This window comes from Aegilops tauschii, chromosome 6, assembly GCF_002575655.3.
Source record: "Aegilops tauschii subsp. strangulata cultivar AL8/78 chromosome 6, Aet v6.0, whole genome shotgun sequence".
Taxonomy (NCBI): Eukaryota; Viridiplantae; Streptophyta; class Magnoliopsida; order Poales; family Poaceae; genus Aegilops; species Aegilops tauschii.
Window position 1 is genome coordinate 244,437,037 of NC_053040.3, and position 22,882 is coordinate 244,459,918.

A 22,882-nucleotide genomic window follows, 5' to 3' on the forward strand; every position below is an offset into this window, starting at 1 on the left:
TTCGGCCTGTTAACGTCGGACGAAATCCATGGGCCATATGTGGCCCAACGCCACATCGGGCCTACTAACGGCCCATATAAAAATGACACTAATCAAGCCCGACCGAACATCCGGCCTGTTAAAGGCCCGTGTAGTAGGTCGGCGCATTTACGGCCCGTCTGAATTTCGGCCTGTGGACGATCCGGATTGTAAATGGGCCACCATTTCGGCCTGCTGAGACCAGTGGGTTATTTGGCACAATCAGGGCCCAATCTACCTTTCGGCCTATTAAAGGCCCATGTTTTTTATGGGCTCGAGATATTTACACATGTAAACGGCCTATTATTACTGAGGGCCCAAATTATATTTAGGCCTGTTAAAGGCCCCCTATGGGCACAGGCCTACCTGAAAAATATGTAAGCTTATGCTGATTTAGGCCCAGATAGTTTTAGTGGGCTACATGCAAATTTCGGCCCAGAATAGTTTTTCGCCCAATTGGAATGGGCTCGACGAATGTTGGCATGTTGGGCTCCTACAAAGCTTTCGGCCGAATACTTTACTAAGATAAACCTACACTATACAAAAATAGCATCGTAATTACTACAGCCTTTGGCAGCATCATAAATGTTGTATCACAACAAAATAAATTCCAACCATACAACAAAAGGCCTGTTGGCATAAAGTTTATAGTCCTTGCAGATAAAAGCACCATCAGATGTATAGAAGCATAGATCATTTGACCTGACTGCTTATGTTTCAGGCTGTAGAATCTGATGGAGCAGCACGATCTTCCCCTTTTTCCGCCATTGCTCTTGAACAACGAAGCAAATGTCTTATAGTCTGGTTTCAAAACCATTCATATCTTCACGAAATTTGTCAACCACTATTGTTGACATTACCCTTGAGGTAAAAGGTTGGGAGGCGAAACTATAAGCCCCTATCTTTCTCTATGTGCGATTGAGGCTTTGATCTCATAAATATCGCGTGAGTGTTAGAAATTATGAAAGACTAGAAGATGGTTGAGTATGTGGACTTGCTACATAAAAGCTCTTACATTGACTCTTTTCGATATTATGATAAATTGCAATTGCTTCAATGACTAAGATCATAGTTTGTTAGTTTTCTATAAAGTTTTGTGGTTCATACTTTACCTTGTGAACGATTTATCACTTTAGCATGAGAAGTTATATCACAATATGTTGTTGTTCTAAATATGATCATGATGCCCTCATGTCCGTATTTTATTTTTATCGGCACCTCTATCTCTAAACATGTGGACATGATTATCGATTTCGGCATTTGCTTGAGGACAAGCGAGGTCTAAGCTTCGGGCAGTTGATATGTCCATTTTGCATCATGCTTTTATGTTCATATTTATCGCATTATGGGTTGTTATTTCACATTATGGTAAAATACTTATTCCTTTTCTCTCTTATTTTACAAGATTTACGTGAAGAGGGAGAATGCTGGCAGCTGGAATTCTGGACCGGAAAGGAGAAAATCTGAGAGACCTACTCTGCACAACTCCAAATGTCCTGAAACTTTGCAGAGAATTATTTTGGAATTAAAATAAATATTGGGCAAAGAAGTTACAGAAGGGGACCCACGAGGAGGCCACAAGGCTGGGAGCGCGCCGCCAGGCCTTGTGGGCCCCCTGGCCATCGTCTGGTGCACGTCTTCTGCTATATGGAGGGTTTTGACCTAGAAAAAAAATTAGAAGAGAGCTTTCAGGACGAAGCGCCGCCGTCTCGAAGCGGAACCTGGGCAGAAGCAATCTAGGGCTTCGGTGGAGCTATTCTGCCAAGGAAACTTCCCTCTAGGAGGGGGAGATCGAAGCCATCGTCATCATCAATGATCCTCTCATCAAGGGAGGGTCAATCTTCATAAACATCTTCACCAGCACCATCTCCTCTCAAACACTCACTACAAAAAATTACACTACCGTGATGATACGTGTTTGTCTTAGTAGGTCGCGTTTTTTGTCATGCATGTACATCCATGACGATTTTATGATAGAATCAAGATAGTCATACCTGTGCTGTCGTAGAAGTGTTCCACGACATTACCAAAATTATCATCACGGAAGTGTCCACTTCCATGACGATAAATCGCGCGTCATAGAAGTGCTTTCGTCAAGGGTGACCGACACGTGGCATCCACCGTAACGGGACGCCGTTAAGCTATCGGGTCCGGTTTTGGATCCGATAACCCGCTAACAGCCACGACCAATGCCGATTTTCCACATGTAAAATTCTCATTGGCTGACGGAATCACGCGTCACCTCCGCGTTGGCACAGGTGTCACTCATCCAACGGTCGAGATGGGCCTATGATATGTTGACACGTGGACGGGCCCAAAAGTGGCCCATAAAGTTTAAATGGGCTGGCCCAACTAAAGGACCACAAGATTTAGCGGACCATAATGGGCTGGCCCAGCTAAAGGCCCACAAGATTTTGCAGACCATAATGGGTCGGCCCAGCTAAAGGCCCACAAGATTTAGCGGACCACAATGGGCTAGCCCAGCTAAAGGCCCACAAGATTTTGCAGACCATAATGGGCCGGCCCAGCTAAAGGCCCAACATTCTCAGTTAAGGCCCGTACGGCTAGTGTCAAATCGGCCCGTCAACGGCCTGTCCTAAACTTGTCATCATCGCGGCCCATGGTCACTTCTGGCCCGTTAACAGTCCGCTAAGTATATGGGCCGAATTATGGCCTGGTGTATTTCTGGCCTGTTAAAGGTCCTGCTTCATTTGGGCCCATTTGCAGGCCACTGAAACTTTCGGCCCATAAATGACCATAAAGGATTTGGGTCATATTCGGCCATGTCTGACATTTGGCTTGTTAGAGGCCCACTATAGATTTGGGCCACTTTCGGCCTGTTGTCATTTTCGGCCTGTTAACGTCGGACGAAATTCATGGGCCATATGTGGCCCAACGTCACATCGGGCCCATTAACGGCCCATATAACAATGACGATAATCTAGCCCAACCGAACTTCCGGCCTGTTAAAGGCCCGTGTATTAGGTCGGCGCGTTTACGGCCCGTCTGAATTTCAGCCTGTGAAAGATCCGCATCGTAAATGGGCCACCATTTCGGCCTGCTAAGACCAGTGGGTTATTTGGCACAATCAGGGCAAAATCTCACTTTCGGTCTATTAAAGGCCCATGTTTTTCATGGGCTCGAGATATTTACACCTGTAAATGGCCTATTTGTAGGATCGAAAGTATGTCTAGAGGGGGGTGATTAGACTACTTGACCAAATAAAAATCTAGCCTTTTCCCAATTTTAAGTCTTGGCAGATTTTTAGCAACTTAGCACAAATCAAGTAATCAACCTACACGTGCAATTCTAAGAGTATAGAAGCGGAATGCAAAACAATTGCATATGAAGGTAAAGGGAGGAGTTTGGAGGGAGCAAACGCAATGTAGACATGGAGATTTTTTATCCGTGGTTCCGATAGGTGGTGCTATTGTACATCCACGTTGATGGAGACTTCAACCCACGAAGGGTAACGGTTGAGCGAGTCCACGGAGGGCTCCACCCACAAAGGGTCCACGAAGAAGCAACCTTGTCTATCCCACCATGGCCATCGCCCATGAAGGACTTGCATCACTAGGGTAGATCTTCACAAAGTAGGCGGTCTCCTTGCCCGTACAAACTCCTTGGTTCAACTCCACAATCTTGACGGAGGCTCCCAAGTGACACCTAGCCAATCTAGGAGACACCACTCTCCAAAAGGTAATAGATGGTGTGTTGATGATGAACTCCTTGCTCTTGTGCTTCAAATGATAGTCTCCCCAACACTCAACTCTCTCTCATAGGATTGGATTTGGTAGAAAGATGATTTGAGTGGAAAGCAACTTGGGGAAGGCTAGAGATCAAGATTTATGTGGTTGGAATGGAATATCTTGACCTCAACACAAGTGTAGGTGGTTCCCTCTCAGAAAATGTATGTTGGAAGTGTAGGCATGTTCTGATGGCTCTCTCCTCGAATGAAGAGTTGGTGGAGGGGTATATATAGCCTCCACACAAATCACCAAACTTGGTGGGACCGAATTATAAAACTCGGTCAGACCGATTTAGTTCAAAATATGAACGTTAGGATTTTCGGTGGGACCGACATGTCAACTCGGTGGGACCGATGTCGTTAGGGTTAGGGCATAACGTAATCTCGGTGAGACCGATTACACAAACTCGGTGGGACCGATTTTGGTAATAGACAAACAGAGAGTTGGTCAGGCAAACTCGGTGGGACCGATTCGCTCATTTCGGTTAGACCGAAACGTTACGAAGGGGAAGCAGAGAGTTTGCATTGCAATCTCGGTGGGACCGATCGCTCATCTCGGTTGGACCGAAATGTTACGAAGGGAAACAAAGAGGTTGCAATCCCATCTCGGTGAGACCGAGATCCCTATCGGTGAGACCGAAGTGACTAGGGCTTGTGGCAGTGGCTATGTCAAGTGAACTCGGTGGCGCCGGATAGAAAGTTTCGGTGGGGCCGAGTCTGACTTTTGGTTTGGGACATATGTGGATATGAGAAAGTAGTTGATAGTTTTTGGAGCATATCACTAAGCATTTTGAGCAAGTAACTCATTAAGCAACACCTCACCCCCTTTTAGTAGTATTGGCTTTTCCTATGGACTCAATGTGATCTTGGATCACTAAAAGTAAAATGTAGAGTCTTGTGCTTTGAGCTTGAGCCAATCTTTTGTCCTTAGCATTTTGAGGGGTCCACTTTCTAATCCATGCCATGCCAATCATTGAGCTTTCCTAAAATATTTATCTTGAAATAGCATTAGCTCAGTGAGCTATATGTTGTTAGAAATTACCAAAACCACCCAGGGATAGTTGCACTTTCACTATTGTTATTGAGGGCCCAAATTATATTTAGGCCTGTTAAAGGCCCACTATGGGCACGGGCCTACCAGAAAAATATGAAAGCTTATGCTGATTTAGGCCAGATATTTTTAGTGGGCTACATGCAAATTCGGCCCATAATCGTTTTTGGCCCAATTGGAATGGGCCCGACGAATGTTGGCATGTTGGGCTCCTACGAAGCTTTCGGCCGAAGACATTACTAAGATAAACCTACACTATACGAAAATAGCGTCGTAATTACTGCAGCCTTTGGCAACATCATAAATGTTGTATCACAACAAAATAAATTCCAACCATACAACAAAAGGCCTGTTGGCATAAAGTTTACAGTCCTTGCAGATAATAGCACCATCAGATGTATAGAAGCACAGATCATTTGACCTGAGTGCTAATGTTTCAGGCTATTGAATCTGATGGAGCAGCACGATCTTCACCTTTTTTCCACCATTGCTCTTGAACAACGAAGCGAATATCTGATAGTCTGGTTTCAAAACCATTCATATCTTGACGACATTTGTCAACCACTATTCTTGTTTCGAAAATGACGTCCATTAGGGATTGGACTTGTGTCTGGAGCACAGATATATCACTCTATCTAGCCGGAAGATTTTGTTCTGTAGGTGATTTGGACGAGGTTACCTTGACAACCAACCCAGAATTACGCAGGAAGGTGCTTTTTGCACTGTTAGTGGAGAGATACTGACGCGCTGCAGCAAGAGGTGACATTGTGCCTGTGCTATCCTCGTCACCTTCAGGTGGTTGTGGCTGTTCAATCATTTGTTCCATAGCTAGCTGAAAGTTTGAACTTGTAGATTAGTGTACCAGCTAAGTTACTAATTAGACAAAAACAAACAAAGTAGGTTTCACGTTTATACATAACTTATTTTTGTGAACTACTGTAATACATTAGCATGTATTGTAGTGCCAACTACATAATAAAATCACTTTCGGAACATATGTCCATGTAGCATGCCTACTGTATTGTCTATTTCCTCACATTCCTTGACATCTAAGGATAAAGAGACATGGTTTAAAGTAGGATGAACATAGTATGACATCATTCATATCATGGGCAAACAGATATAAAACAAACATGCTATTCTATCATTGTGTGCGCACGTGAACATCACAACTAGATTACAGATCAAGACCAAAAGAATATCCTTCATCTCTTTTAAACCATGTAAGGTGAAATGATACGTTAAGACAACTGTGTATAAAAGTGAACAGAGTAACTGACATTGGCTGCAAACCAAGCAGTTAAATGAACACATGACAGTACCACTCAGTTCAAAGGCAGGAGGAGTAAGGACTTAAACCAGCGGCCTGAACTCGTGTGCTCATTCCCTTCATCTTGCTAGTGTGGCAATCCTTGAAGATTTGCACTGCATTCGGTTCAGGTTCTTTTTGGTCCACACGGGTTTCCCTCTGTATTTGGAACAAGTCAATATAGATAAGATAATATGGCACAGAAAAAAGAAGGAAGTAGCAGCTATTTACAAGAGCCTAGCAATGTGCAATATAGCTACGAGATCCTGTTGTCTGTTGGAATTTCACTTTAGAACGGTTGGTCTTGTTCTTCAAACAGTTAGCCTAGAAGAAGATACACTTGTAAGGCACATACATAAATACAAGTTTAATATGTGGTCTGATCAAATACATATACCCTACCTGATACTTTGGATCAGACCAGTGTTTAACAAGGGCTGTCCAGTCCTCATCTGTAATATATTCCATTGGAGATGTTTGGCGATTTCATTGTTAGCCTTGCCTTCAAAGTGTGATTTTCTAAGGTGCTACCGATACTGTCGCAGAGCAGACTGAAAAACATGAGTGCATGCTTGTTTAGTTGCATCATCTTTCGGATCCAACTTGAGCCTCATCTGTTGAAAAAAGAATGTGAGTCTTATTAGGAGGAAGCTAGAAAGTATGGCACAGAGCAAGACAATATTCAAATTGCGATGAATAACATTACTTACGGATAAATGGTCAAGGAAGGTGTTAAACTGGGTATTGTCTTTCTCATTCCTGTACTGGATCCACGTTGGGAGGATACGTGCATGACACCTAACGATAATGGTTGCCTCTGATACTAACTTGGCTGACTCTGTAGCATCACGTGGCCTTTTTAAACCTGCCTCAAAATGGATCTCCATTCTTCCTCCTTTAGATTTTGTTAATCTATCAAGCATTATCCCTGATGTCTGTTTCCGCTTGCGCCGTGGTGCTAGTTCAACAACGAATATGGAAAGTGTTAGTGCACATCAAACTGTGAGAGTACATATAAAGGAGCATGCAACTGCAAGTTGACTCGGTCAGGTACCGTCTTGGTGTTGATGCTCATGAGGTTCATCTAATCTTGCCAAGTCATGTTGTGTCAGTAGTGCTTCGGAAGTAGTGTTAGGTGTGAATGCAGCTTGGGAACTGGCCCGTTCCGGAGCAAACGAACGAGTAACTCGTTGAGATGCTGGTACAGTTGAAGCGGATGCTACAGCTGGTGGAGCAGGTGATACTGTGTTTGTAGATTTAGCCGGTGGACTTGGACCTTCTACTGCACTATAAGTACCAGCAGAATCTTGAGGGCAGATCCTTTTCCGTTTCACCCAACGAGTAACACCATTCCCTACTATATTCTTTTCCTTGCTCTTTTTAGACTTTGCCATGTCAAGGCATACCCACAACACAAAAGAATAAAATCGCTCTTCAGAACTCATTGATGCATGATACAGACAAGCAATACTTTGATGTAAGACAACCGTATGAGGATGGAATATGTAAAAAAACAGGACGGCGTGACATATTGATAGCTACGATGTGTAAACTAAGCAGAAGGATTTTCAAGAAAATAGAAGTAATGCAAGCTAGACACCATATGGAAGATGCAACCAATATCACTCTGCCTAGTTAAAAGTGTCTTGTCATAAGTGGCATTTCAAAAAATTAGAAGCAGCACAACATAGAAATCAATGCAAGATGCAACCACTATCAAACTGCCATGTTAAAAGCGTCCAATAATGAGTGGCTGATGCGGGATACACAACAACAGTACTTTGATGTAAGAACATGGTATGATTGATAGATGCAGTGTATTCTAGACACAGAAAGGCATGTCATATGCACATGTATAACGTATAAACTCAGCAGGTGCAATTTAATCAAAATAGAAGAAATACAGGCTAGACAACATATGCAACATGAAACCAATTATCACACTGTCAACTTAGAGCAAGCACCTACGATGGTGGAGTACGGGAGATGAACTCATCATGTAGACTTGGGACTTCAACTTCATTAGCAGTGGCAGTGGCAAATCTAGAGAGTCTCTGTTTGCGTCGGTCCGGAGGACCACCAACATCCCCTAACTTACTCTTTCCTTCCTATTTTATGATATTGCCTTATGAAGTCAAACCCAAAAAGAAGATGAATAAAATTAGCTCTGCATAACTGGTTGATGCATGATACAAACGAACACTACTTTGATGTAAGGCAAGCGCAGGATAGGAGGGTGGAATATATACAAAAAGAAGACATCATTGCATATTCGGGCATACGATAGGAGGAGGGAATATGTATGAAAAATAGTAGGCAGAAGGCATTTCAATAAAATTAGAAGAAATGAAAGCTAGGCACCAAATGAACATGCAACCAATATCACTCTATCAGGTAAAAAAATGTCTTGTCGTAGGTGCCATTTCAAGAAATTAGAAGTAGTACAAGCTAGAAGACAATGCAAGATGCAACCTACATCACACTCCCAAGTTAAATGTGTCTTATGGGTATGTGATCGTTGCAGGTATAAGTTGTAAGCTACACAGATGCAATTCAACAAAATCAGAAGCAATACAAACTAGACATCATATGGAACACGCAACCACATATAACAGTTCCTAGTTAGAGCAAGCACCTGTGATGGTGGAGTAGGGGAGATGTGCTCATCATCTACACGTATGTTCTAGAAACAGGAACATGTGTCATATTACACGCATTATGTGTAAAGTAAGCAGATGCAATTCAACAAAGTGAGAAGCAATACAAGCTAGACATCATACGCAACATGCAACCACATATAATAGTGCCAAGTTAGAGCAAGCACCTGTGATGGTGGAGTAGGGGAGATGTGCTCATCATCTACACAGCTATGTTGACTGTCCAGCCTTGTGTTGTCTTGCGAATCTTGTTGGTAGGATGGCGGAGTAGAATCTGTAGAGACCCTCTGTTCGAGTTGCTCCGAAGGACCACCATCATCCACTGCCGGACTAATTTATTTCAGCTGTATTGATTTTTCATTGTGAAGTCAAACCGATAAGAAAAAGGAATAAAATTCGCTCTTCGGAACTCATTCATTCATGATACTGACGAACACTACTCGGATCAAAGGCAAACACATGATACGAGGATGGAATATGTACCTATGATGTGGTAACTAAGCAGAAGGCATTTCAACAAATTAGAAGCACTGCAAGCTAGACACCATATGAAAGGTGTAACCAATATCACTCTGCCAAGTTCAAACTGTCTGGCGTTTCAACAAATTAGAAGCAGTACATGCTAGAAATCATATGCAAGACACAACCAATATCACAGTGGCGACTTAAAGGTGCCTTATCATAAGTGACTGATGCGGGATATGCAAGAACAGTGGTCTGATGTAAGAACATGGTGTGATCAGATATAGTATGTTCTAGAAACAGGAACACATGTCATATTCACAGGCATTATGTGTAAAGTAAGCAGATGCAATTCAACAAAGTTAGAAGCAATACAAGCTAGACATCATACGCAACATGCAACCACATATAATTGTGCCAAGTTAGAGCAAGCACCTGTGATGGTGGAGTAGGGGAGATGTGCTCATCATCTACACAGCTACATTGACTATCTAGCCTTGCGTTGTCTTGCGAATCTTGTTGGGAGGATGGCGGAGTAGAATCTATAGAGACCCTCCATTTCAGTTGTTCGGAAGGACCACCATCATCCAATGCCTTACCAATTTCCTTCCGCTTTATTGATTTTGCATTGTGAGGTCAAACCGACAAGAAAAAGGAATAAAATTCGCTCTTCAGAACTCATTCATGCATGATACTGACGAACACTACTCTGATGAAAGGCAAAGTCATGATAAGAGGATGGAATATGTATGAAAAACTGGACGGCTTGACATATTCACACCTATGATGTGGTAACTAAGCAGAAGGCACTTCAACAAATTAGAAGCACTGCAAGCTACACACCATATGGAAGGTGCAATCAATATCACTCTGCCAAGTTAAAACTGTCTCATCATAGGTGATGTTCATCAAACTAGAAGCACTACATGCTAGAAATCATATTCAAGACGCAAACCAATATCACACTGCCAACTTAAAGGTGTCCCATCATATGTGACTGACGCAGGATACACAAGAAGAGTAGTTTCATGTAAGAACATGGTGTGATAGACAGACATAGTATGTACCAAAAACAGGAAAGCGTGTCATATTCACACGTATCATGTGTAAGCTAAGCAGATGCAGTTTACACTAATTAGGAGCAATACAAGCTAGACACCATATGCAACACCTTGGATGGTGGAGTAGGGGAGTGGAGACTTGGAACTTGTAATGCACTAGCAGTACAAGGAGAATCCGTACAGATGCTCCGTTTACGTTGCTGCAGAGGACCACCATCATCGTCGTTCTTACTCTTTTCCTACCTCTTTTTTTTTGATTTCGCCTTGTCAAGTCAAACCCATAAGAAAAAGGAATAAAATTTGATCTTCAGAACTCATTGATGCATGATTCTGACGAGCACTACTTTCATGTAATACAACCTCATGATGGGAGGATGGAATATGTATGAAAAACAGGACGGCATGACATATTGACATGTATGATGTATAAAGTGTAAACTAAGCACAAGGTGTTTGAACTAGTTAGAAGCAATGCAAGCTATAAACCATATGAAAGATGAAACCAATATCACTCTGCCAAATTAAAAGGGTGGCCTAACAAATGTATTTGACCAAATTAGAAGCAATACATCACAACAGGCTAGAAATAATATGCAATATGCAACGAATAAAGGTGTCTTATCGTAAGTGATTGATGCAGGATACAGAAGAGAGGTAGTTTCATGTAAGAACATGGTTAACACATAGATGTAGTGTGTACCAAAAATAGGAAGGCATGTCATATTCACAGGTATAATGTGTAAACTAAGTACATGCAATTTACCCTAATTAGAAGCATTACAAGCTAGACACCGTATGCAACATGCAACCACATATCACACTGCGAAGTTAGAGCAAGTACCTGCGATGGTGGTGTAGGGGAAGTGCGGTCTTCAAGTACAGAGCTACGTTCAAAATCTTCAATTAGGCTTGTTGTTTCTTGAGAATCATGTGGAGAGGATGAAACTGCACTCTTTATAAGAGTAGCGCGTCTCATACTCACCCACGTGCGTGATAGATGCAGGATACACAAGAACAGTAGTTTGATGTAAGAACATGATGTGATAGGCAGATGTAGTATGTACCAAAAACAGGAAGGCGTGTCATATTCACATGTATAATGTGTAAGCCAAGGAGATGCAATTTAACAAATTAGGAGCAATACAGGCTAGGCACCATATGCAACATGCAACCAAATATCACACTGCCATGTTAGAGCCAGCACCTGGGGTTGTGGAGTAGGGGAGATGAGATTTGGGACTTGCACTGCAGTAGGAGTAGCAGGAGAATCTGCAGAGATCATCTGTTTCGGTTGCTCCAGAGGACCACCATCATTCCGTGCCTTCGTCCTTTTAGATTTTACCTTGTCAAGTAAACACACAAGAAAAAGGAATGGAATTCGCACTTCCAAATTCGTTGATGCATGATACTAACGAACACAACTTTTATGTATGGCAACCACATTGTAGGAGGATGGAATATGTACGAAAAACGCTAAGCAGAAGGCATTTCAACAAATTGGAAGCAATGCAATCTAGACACCATATGACTCTACCAAGTTAGATGTGTCTCATTATAAGTGGCACTTCAACAAATTAGAGGCAATACATGTTTGAAATGATATGCAAGATGCAACCAATATTACATTGTCAACTTGAAGGTGTCTCGTCAGAAGTGATTGGTCAGGGATACACAAGAAAAGTAGTTTGATTAAGAACATGGTTAATACAAAGACGTAATATGTACCAAAAATAGGAACGCATGTCATATTCACTGGTATAATGTGTTAACTGTTGGAAATATGCCCTAGAGGCAATAATAAAATGGTTATTATTGTATTTCCTTGTTCATGATAATTGTCTATTGTTCATGCTATAATTGTATTAACTGGAAACCGTAATACATGTGTGAATACATAGACCACAACATGTCCCTAGTAAGCTTCTAGTTGACTAGCTCGTTGATCAATAGATGGTTATGGTTTCCTGACCATGGACATTGGATGTCATTGATAACGGGATCACATCATTAGGAGAATGATGTGATGGACAAGACCCAATCCTAAGCATAGCACAAGATTGTGTAGTTCGTTTGCTAAGAGCTTTTCTAATGTCAAGTATCGTTTCCTTAGACCATGAGATTGTGCAACTCCCGGATACCGTAGGAATGCTTTGGGTGTACCAACCGTCACAACGTAACTGGGTGGCTATAAAGGTGCACTACAGGTATCTCCGAAAGTTTCTGTTGCGTTGGCATGAATCGAGACTGGGATTTGTCACTCCGTATGACGGAGAGGTATCTCTGGGCCCACTCGGTAATGCATCATCATAATCAGCTCAATGTGACTAAGTAGTTAGTCACGGGATCATGCATTACGGAACGAGTAAAGTGACTTGCCGGTAACGAGATTGAACGAGGTATTGGGATACCGACGATCGAATCTCGGGCAAGTAACATACCGATTGACAAAGGGAATTGTATACGGGATTGATTGAATCCCCGACATCGTGGTTCATCCGATGAGATCATCGTGGAACATGTGGGAGCCAATATGGGTATCCAGATCCCGCTATTGGTTATTGGCCGGAGAGATGTCTCGGTCATGTCTGCATGGTTCCCGAACCCGTAGGGTCTACACACTTAAGGTTCGGTGACACTAGAGTTGTTATGGGAAATAGTATGTGGTTACCAAAGGTTGTTCGGAGTCCCGGATAGGATCCCGGACGTCACGAGGAGTTCCGGAATGGTCCGGAGGTAAAGATTTATATATGGGAGTCATCATACGGTCATCGGAAGTATTCGGGGGTATGCCGGTATTGTACCGGGGCCACCGAAGGGGTTCCGGGGGTCCACCGGGAGGGTCCACCTGCCCCGGAGGGCCTTATGGGCTGTAGGTGGAAGGGAACCAGCCCCTAAGTGGGCTGGGTACCAACCTCCCCCTAGGGCCCATGCGCCTAGGGTTTGGGGAAACCCTGGAGGGGGCGCCCTCCTTGACTTGGGGGGCAAGCCACCCTCCCTGGCCGCCGCCCCTCCCACCAGATGGGATCTAAGGGGCCGGCCCCCCTCTCCCTTGCCCCTATATATAGCAGAGGGGTGGGAGGGCAGCCGCACCCCTGGCCTGGCGCAGCCCTCTCCTCCTCCAACTCCTCCTCCTTCGTAGTGCTTAGCGAAGCTCTGCCGGAGAACCACGAGCTCCATTGCCACCATGCCGTCGTGCTGCTGGAGTTCTCCCTCAACTTCTCCTCTCCCCTTGCTGGATCAAGAAGGAGGAGACGTCCCCGGGCTGTACGTGTGTTGAACGCGGAGGCGCCGTCCGTTCGGCGCTAGATCGGATTTTCCGCGATTTGAATCGCCGCGAGTACGACTCCATCAACCGCGTTCTTGTAACGCTTCCGCTTAGCGATCTTCAAGGGTATGAAGATGCACTCCCTCTCTCTCGTTGCTAGCATCTCCTAGATTGATCTTGGTGACACGTAGGAAAATTTTGAATTATTGCTACGTTCCCCAACAGTGGCATCATGAGCTAGGTCTAAGCGTAGATTCTATGCACGAGTAGAACACAAAGTAGTTGTGGGCGATGATTTGTTCAATTTGCTTACCGTTACTAGTCTTATCTTGATTCGGCGGCATTGTGGGATGAAGCGGCCCGGACCGACCTTACACGTACTCTTACGTGAGACAGGTTCCACCAATTGACATGCACTTGATGCATAAGGTGGCTAGCGGGTGTCTGTCTCTCCCACTTTAGTCGGATCGGATTCGGTGAAGAGGGTCCTTATGAAGGGTAAATAGCAATTGGCATATCACCGTTGTGGCTTTTGCGTAGGTAAGAAACGTTCTTGCTAGAAACCCATAGCAGCCACGTAAAACATGCAACAACAATTAGAGGACGTCTAACTTGTTTTTGCAGGGTATGCTATGTGATGTGATATGGCCAAAAGGATGTGAGGAATTATATATGTGATGTATGAGATTGATCATGTTCTTGTAATAGGAATCACGACTTGCATGTCGATGAGTATGACAACCGGCAGGAGCCATAGGAGTTGTCTTAATTTATTGTATGACCTGCATGTCAATGAAAAACACCATGTAATTACTTTACTTTATTGCTAACCGTTAGCCGTAGTAGTAGAAGTAATAGTTGGCGAGACAACTTCATGAAGACACGATGATGGAGATCATGATGATGGAGATCATGGTGTCATGCCGGTGACGAAGGTGATCATGCCGCGCCTCGAAGATGGAGATCAAAAGGCGCAAGATGATATTGGCCATATCATGTCACTTTATGATTTGCATGTGATGTTTGTCATGTTTACATCTTATTTGCTTAGAACGACGGTAGCATAAATAAGATGATCCCTCACTAAAATATCAAGAGATGTGTTCCCCCTAACTGTGCACCGTTGCGAAGGTTCGTTGTTTCGAAGCACCACGTGATGATCGGGTGTGATAGATTCTAACGTTCGCATACAACGGGCGTAAGCTAGATTTACACATGCGAAACACTTAGGTTGACTTGACGAGCCTAGCATGTACATACATGGCCTCGGAACACAAGAGACCGAAAGGTCGAACATGAGTCGTATAGTAGATACGATCAACATGGAGATGTTCACCGATGATGACTAGTCCATCTCACGTGATGATCGGACACGGTCTAGTCGATTCGGATCATGTATCACTTAGATGACTAGAGGGATGTCTATCTAAGTGGGAGTTCATTAAATAATTAGATGAACTTAATTATCATGAACATAGTCAAAAGGTCTTTGCAAATTATGTCATAGCTTACGCTTTGGTTCTACTGTTTAAGATATGTTCCTAGAGAAAATTTAGTTGAAAGTTGATAGTAGAAATTATGCGGACTGGGTCCGTAAACTGAGGATTGTCCTCAATGCTGCGCAGAAGGCTTATGTCCTTAATGCACCGCTCGGTGTGCTGAACCTCGAGCGTCGTCTGTGGATGTTGCGAACATCTGACATACACGTTTTGATGACTACGTGATAGTTCAGTGCGTAATGCTAACGGTTTAGAATTGAGGCACCGAAGACATTTTGAAACGTCGCGGAACATATGAGATGTTCCAAGAGCTGAAATTGGGATTTTAGGCTCGTGCCCACGTCAAGAGGTATGAGACCTCTGACAAGTTTCTTAAGCCTGCAAACTAAGGGAGAAAAGCTCAACCGTTGAGCATGTGCTCAGATTGTCTGAGTACTACAATCGCTTGAATCGAGTGGGAGTTAATCTTCCAGATGAGATAGTGATGGTTCTCCAAAGTCACTGCCACCAAGCTACTAGAGCTTCGTGATGAACTATAACAAATCAGGGATAGATATGATGATCCTGGAGCTATTCGCGATGTTTGACACCACGAAAGTAGAAATCAAGTAGGAGCATCAATTGTTGATGGTTAGTAAAACCACTAGTTTCAAGAAGGGCAAGGGAAAGAAGGGATACTTCATGAAACGGCAAATCAGTTGCTGCTATAGTAAAGAAACCCAAGGTTGAACCCAAACCCGAGACTAAGTGCTTCTGTAATGAGGGGAACGGTCACTGAAGCAGAACTACCCTAGATACTTGGTAGATGAGAAGGCAGGCAAGGTCGACAGAAGTATATTGGATATAAATTATATTAATGTGTACTTTACTAGTACTCCTAGTAGCACCAGGGTATTAGATACCGGTTCGGTTGCTAAGTGTTGGTAACTCAAAATAAAAGGCTACGGAATAAACGGAGACTAGCTAAAGGTGAGATGATGATATGTGTTGGAAGTGTTTCCAAGGTTGATGTCATCAAGCATCGCATGCTCCCTCTACCATCGAGATTGGTGTTAAACCTAAATAATTGTTATTTGGTGTTTGCGTTGAGCATAGACATGATTGGATTATGTTCATCGCAATACGGTTATTCATTTAAGGAGAATAATGGTTACTCTGTCTATTTGAATAATACCTTCAATGGTCTTGCACTTGAAATGAATGGTTTGTTGAATCTCGATCGTAGTGATACACATGTTCATGCCAAAAGATGTAAGATAGTACCACATAATTGTGGCACTGCCACTTGAGTCATATTGGTATAAAACGCAAGAAGAAGCTCCATATTGATGGATCTTTGGACTCACTTGTTTTTGAAAAGATTGAGACATGCGAACCATGTCTATTGGTATATATGCACGAAGAAACTCCATACAGATGGATTGTTTGGACTCACTTGATTTTGAATCACTTGAGACATGCAAATCATACCACATGGGCAAGAGGCCTTATTTCAGTGAGATGGAACAAGAAAGCAACTTGTTGGAAGTAATACATTTTGATGTGTGCAGTCCAATGAGTGCTGAGGCACGCAGTGGATATCGTTATGTTCTTACTTCACAGATGATTTGAGTAGATGCTAAGAATATTTACTTGATGAAACACAAGTCTGAATTATTGAAAGGTTCAAGTAATTTCATAGTGAAGTTGAAGATCGTCGTGACAAGAGGATAAAATCTCTATGATATGATCATAGAGATGAATATCTGAGTTACGAGTTTGGCACACAATTAAGACATTGTGGAAATTGTTTCACAACTAATACCGCCTGGAACACCATAGTGTGATGGTGTGTCCGAACATCATAACTGCACCCTATTGGATATGGTGCATACCATGATGTCTCTTATCGAATTACAACTATCGTTTATGGGTTAGGCATTAGAGACAACCGCATTCACTTTAAATAGGGCACCACGCAATTCCGTTGAGACGACAGCATATGAACTATGGTTTAGAGAAGCCTAAGCTGTCGTTTCTTAAAAGTTTGGGGCTGCGACGCTTATGTGAAAAAGTTTCAGGCTGATAAGCTCGAACCCAAAGCGGATAAATACATCTTCATAGAATACCCAAAACAGTTGGGTATACCTCCTATTTCAGATCTGGAAGCAAAAGTGATTGTTTCTAGAAACGGGTCCTTTCTCGAGGAAAAGTTTCTCTCGAAAGAATTGAGTGGGAGCATGGTGGAGACTTGATGAGGTTATTGAACCGTCACTTCAACTAGTGTGTAGCAGGGCACAAGAAGTTGTTCCTGTGGCACCTACACCAATTGAAGTGGAAGCTTATGATAGTAATCATGAAACTTCGGATCAAGTCACTACCAAACCTCGTAGGACGACAAGGATGCGTACTACTTCAGAGTGGTACGTAATCCTGTCTTGGAAGTCATGTTGCTAGACAACAATGAACCTACGAGCTATGGAGAAGCGATGGTGGGCCCGGATTCCGACGAATGGCTCGAGGCCATAAAATCCGAGAGAGGATCCATGTATAAAACAAAGTATAGACTTTGGAAGAACTACTTGATGGTTGTAAGGCTATTGGGTACAGATGGATTTTAAAAGGAAGACGGACATTGATGGTAAGTGTCACCATTAAGAAAGCTCGACTTGTCGTTAAGATGTTTTCCGACAAGTTCAAGGAGTTGACTACGATGAGATTTTCTCACTCGTAGCGATGCTAAGAGTCTGTTGGAATTATATTAGCAGTTACTGCATTATTTATGAAATCTTGCAGATAGGATGTCAAAAACCATTGTTTCCTCGACGATTTTCTTGAGGAAAGGTTGTATGTGATACAACCAGAAGGTTTTGTCAATCCTGAAAGAAGCTAACAAGTATGCAAAGCTCCAGCAATCCTTCTAAGGACTGGAGTAAGCATCTCGGAGTTGGAATGTACGCTTTGATGAGATGATCAAAGATTTTGGGTATATACAAAGTTTATGAGAAACTTATATTTCCAAAGAAGTGAGTGGGAGCACTATAGAATTTTTGATGAGTGTATGTTGTTAACATATTGTTGATCAGAAATGATGTAGAATTTCTGGAAAGCATCCAGGGTTATTTGAAAAGTGTTTTTCAATGGAAAACCTGGATTAAGCTACTTGAACATTGAGCATCAAGATCTATAAGGATAGATCAAAAACGCTTAATAGTACTTTCAAATGAATACATACCGTGACAAGATTTTGAAGGAGTTCAAAATAGATCAGCAAAGAAGGAGTTCTTGGCTGCATTACAAGGTGTGAGTATTGAGTAAGACTCAAGACCTGACCACGGCAGAAGAGAGAGAAAGGACGAAGGTCGTCCCCTATGCTTTAGACGTAGGCTCTACAATATGCTATGCTGTGTACCGCACCTGAAGTGTGCCTTGCCATGAGTTAGTCAAGGGTACAAGAGTGATCCGGGAATGGATCACATGACAGCGGTCGAACTTATCCTTAGTATCTAGTGGACTAAGGAATTTTCTTGATTATGGAGGTGGTAAAAGAGTTCGTCGTAAAGGGTTACGTCGATGCAAACTTTGACACTAATACGGATGACTCTGAGTAGTAAACCGGATTCATATAGTAGAGCAGTTATTTGGAATAGCTCCAAGGAGCGCGTGGTAGCTGCATCTACAAGATGACATAGAGATTTGTAGAGCACACACGGATCTGAAAGGTTCAGACCTGTTGACTAATAACCTCTCTCACAAGCGAGATATGAACAAACCCCATGGGTGTTGGATTCATTACAATCACATAGTGATGTGAACTAGATTATTGACTCTAGTGCAAGTGGGAGACTGTTGGAAATATGCCCTAGAGGCAATAATAAAATGGTTATTATTGTATTTCCTTGTTCATGATAATTGTCTATTGTTCATGCTATAATTGTATTAACTGGAAACCGTAATACATGTGTGAATACATAGACCACAACATGTCCCTAGTAAGCCTCTAGTTGACTAGCTCGTTGATCAATAGATGGTTATGGTTTCCTGACCATGGACATTGGATGTCATTGATAACGGGATCACATCATTAGGAGAATGATGTGATGGACAAGACCCAATCCTAAGCATAGCACAAGATCGTGTAGTTCGTTTGCTAAGAGCTTTTCTAATGTCAAGTATCGTTTCCTTAGACCATGAGATTGTGCAACTCCCGGATACCGTAGGAATGCTTTGGGTGTACCAAACGTCACAACGTAACTGGGTGGCTATAAAGGTGCACTACAGGTATCTCCGAAAGTGTCTGTTGGGTTGGCATGAATCGAGACTGGGATTTGTCACTCTGTATGACGGAGAGGTATCTCTGGGCCCACTCGGTAATGCATCATCATAATGAGCTCAATGTGACTAAGTAGTTAGTCACGGGATCATGCATTACGGAACAAGTAAAGTGACTTGCCGGTAACGAGATTGAACGAGGTATTGGGATACCGACGATCGAATCTCGGGCAAGTAACATACCGATTGACAAAGGGAATTGTATACGGGATTGATTGAATCCCCGACATCGTGGTTCATCCGATGAGATCATCGTGGAACATGAAGGAGCCAATATGGGTATCCAGATCCCTTTATTGGTTATTGGCCGGAGAGATGTCTCGGTCATGTCTGCATGGTTCCCGAACCCGTAGGGTCTACACACTTAAGGTTCGGTGACGCTAGAGTTGTTATGGGAAATAGTATGTGGTTACCAAAGGTTGTTCGGAGTCCCGGATAGGATCCCGGACGTCACGAGGGGTTCCGGAATGGTCCGGAGGTAAAGATTTATATATGGGAAGTCATCATACGGGCACTGGAAGTATTCGGGGGTATGCCGATATTGTACCGGGGCCACCGAAGGGGTTCCGGGGGTCCACCTGCCCCGGAGGGCCTTATGGGCTGTAGGTGGAAGGGAACCAGCCCCTAAGTGGGCTGGGTACCAACCTCCCCCTAGGGCCCATGCGCCTAGGGTTTGGGGAAACCCTAGAGGGGGCGCCCCCCTTGACTTGGGGGGCAAGCCACCCTCCCTGGCCGCCGCCCCTCCCACCAGATGGGATCTAAGGGGCCGGCCCCCCTCTCCCTTGCCCCTATATATAGTGGAGGGGTGGGAGGGCAGCCGCACCCCTGGCCTGGCGCAGCCCTCTCCTCCTCCAACTCCTCCTCCTGCTCCGTAGTGCTTAGCGAAGCTCTGCCAGAGAACCACGAGCTCCATTGCCACCATGCCATCGTGCTGCTGGAGTTCTCCCTCAACTTCTCTCCTCTTGCTGGATCAAGAAGGAGGAGACATCCCCGGGTTGTACGTGTGTTGAATGCGGAGGCGCCGTCCGTTCGGCGCTAGATCGGATCTTCCGCGATTTGAATCGCCGCGAGTACGTCTCCATCAACCGCGTTCTTGTAACGCTTCCGCTTAGTGATCTTCAAGGGTATGAAGATGCACTCCCTCTCTCTTGTTGCTAGCATCTCCTAGATTGATCTTGGTGACACGTAGGAAAATTTTGAATTATTGCTACGTTCCCCAACATTAACTAAGCAGATGCAATTTACCCTAATTAGAAGCATTACAAGGTAGACACCATATGCAACATGCAACCACATATCACACTGCCAAGTAAGAGCAAGCACCTGCGATGGTGGTGTGGGGGAATTGCAGTCATCAACTAGAGAGCTACGTTGACTATCTTCATTTAGGCTTGCTGTTTCCTGAGAATCATGTGGGGAGGATGACACTGCACTCTTTAAACGAGTAGTGCGTCTCACAGTAACCCACTTGGGTGACTATCTCGTCATAAGTGATTGATGAGGGATACAAAAGAGCATTAGTTTGATGTACGAACATGGTTAATAGACATATGTAGTATGTATCAAAAATAGGAAGGCATGTCATTGTCAAAGGTATAATGTGTAAAGTAAGCTGATGCAATTTAACCAAATTGAAAGCAATACAAGCTAGACACAATATGCAACATGCAACCACATTTGACAGCGCGAAGTTAAAGCAAGCACCTGGGATGGTTGTGTGTGGAAATTGAGATCATCAACTCCAGAGCTACGTTTACTGTCTCCATCTGCTGGCACTGCACCCTTTAGAGCGCTGAGACGCTTACTGCTTATCTTCGAATTACACTGGAGCGACTTCTCTCTTTTCTTTTTTGTATTCATCAACACTGCGTCGGAGTCTGAAATACCCATGCATAAAAAACCAATAGTGTGAGTATGGGTGAAGTGTGTGCACAAGTAGTACAGTGTAAAGGTAGCAGATAGCAGGTCGGTGAGAAATAAATGACGGGAGACATATGATAGCTCTACAACATGCATGGCACACGAAATTACTAGATTCTACGATTTTGAAATATGAGCACAGGGATGGCTGGGAAATGTAGATGCTCCTCCAGCACACCACAAGGTGTGGTCCTATGAAAATAACATTCGACTGAAAACAAATAGGTAGTCCATTTTTTCTGCATCGTCCGATGTATAAAGAATAGGCAGATCGCCTTCATCTACCTCTAGCCAGTCAGTGTTACGATCTTCCTCGAAACGCCAGCGACCATCGGCCCAGTCCCCTGCGTCCGCCCTCCCCTCGACCTCACCGCACCGCCGTGCTTGGCACCGCCCCGACCATCCCTTCAAGCCCGCCAACCTCCAGATCGGGCGCAAGCAGCTCCTGTGCCCCACACCCCTATGATAGACACCGATGCGTCGCTTCCCCGGCGAACAGGCGGACTAGGTGCTCCGCGCGCCTAAGCGGGTGCTGCTTCTTTTAATTGCGATTTGACTGACCCTGAATTGAAATCCAGGCAGGCTACTGACCTCTAGCAAAGGTGAAATAGTAAATGGGAGGAAACCTTGTGCATTTAGTATCACGAAGAAGATGCAGTACGAAGCGCTCAACTAGTTTGTTTCGTGCGATGAATATGGTGTGAGCACAGACGTAAGATTTGCACGAATAAGGGAAGAGGACTACCTCTTTCTGCTGGCAGTGTTGTGTCCTCCTTCTGTTTTTCCAACGATCTTCTTGTGGTTCGCTGGAAACGAGAAGTTGTGGAGGACGGTGGAGCCTTGGACGAACCCATGGCCAAGTTGTTGAGTGTGGTGCGGTGGCCGTCTGTCGGCGGCGGGGAACCAGATCCGAGGCAGCGAACTACGATGTAGCGGGAACAACTTCGTTGTTGTGGATGGTTGCAACAGTGGAGCGGCAGCGGTGAGGTGCAGGACGACGTGGTCGAAGTGATTCTGGTACAGCACACGTTGGTGTGGTCGTCGTGGAGGCAGCTCTGCCTCGGCTTCAGCTGCTAAGTCCTTGAGGGTGTTGCAGTTGCGGTTGTGTTGGACGACGACATCGGGGTACCGGCTCCGGCGTGATGGAGGAGGGTGGCGGTGGATTGGGCGCGATGGGGTGGAGGACGGATGAGGCTGGGGTTTCACGGCTGGTGGAGAGGGTGTTTTGGCGCCCACGGAGTATGAATGGGGAAACGGAGGGAGGGGGAACTAAGCGTGAACAATGTTTCGGTTTGGGACGCGCTTGTATGAAATTTGGGGAAAGTTACAAACTTTGCCCCCATCTAAAATTTCGGACATATTGCGGGTTGGGGGTAGGACAGTAATCTCAGGTGTCCCAAGTGGTGGGCGGGATAGATTTCGGCGGAGCGCATGGGTGTTTACGCACCCACGGTGTATGAATGCTTCTAGGAGGCGGTTGAGACTGGCACGTTGGTGAAGTTACAAACCTACCCCGATTTAGACCTTTGGACATCGGGCCGATAGGCTACATGTGCCAAAGTCAGGATAGTAATTTCCTAC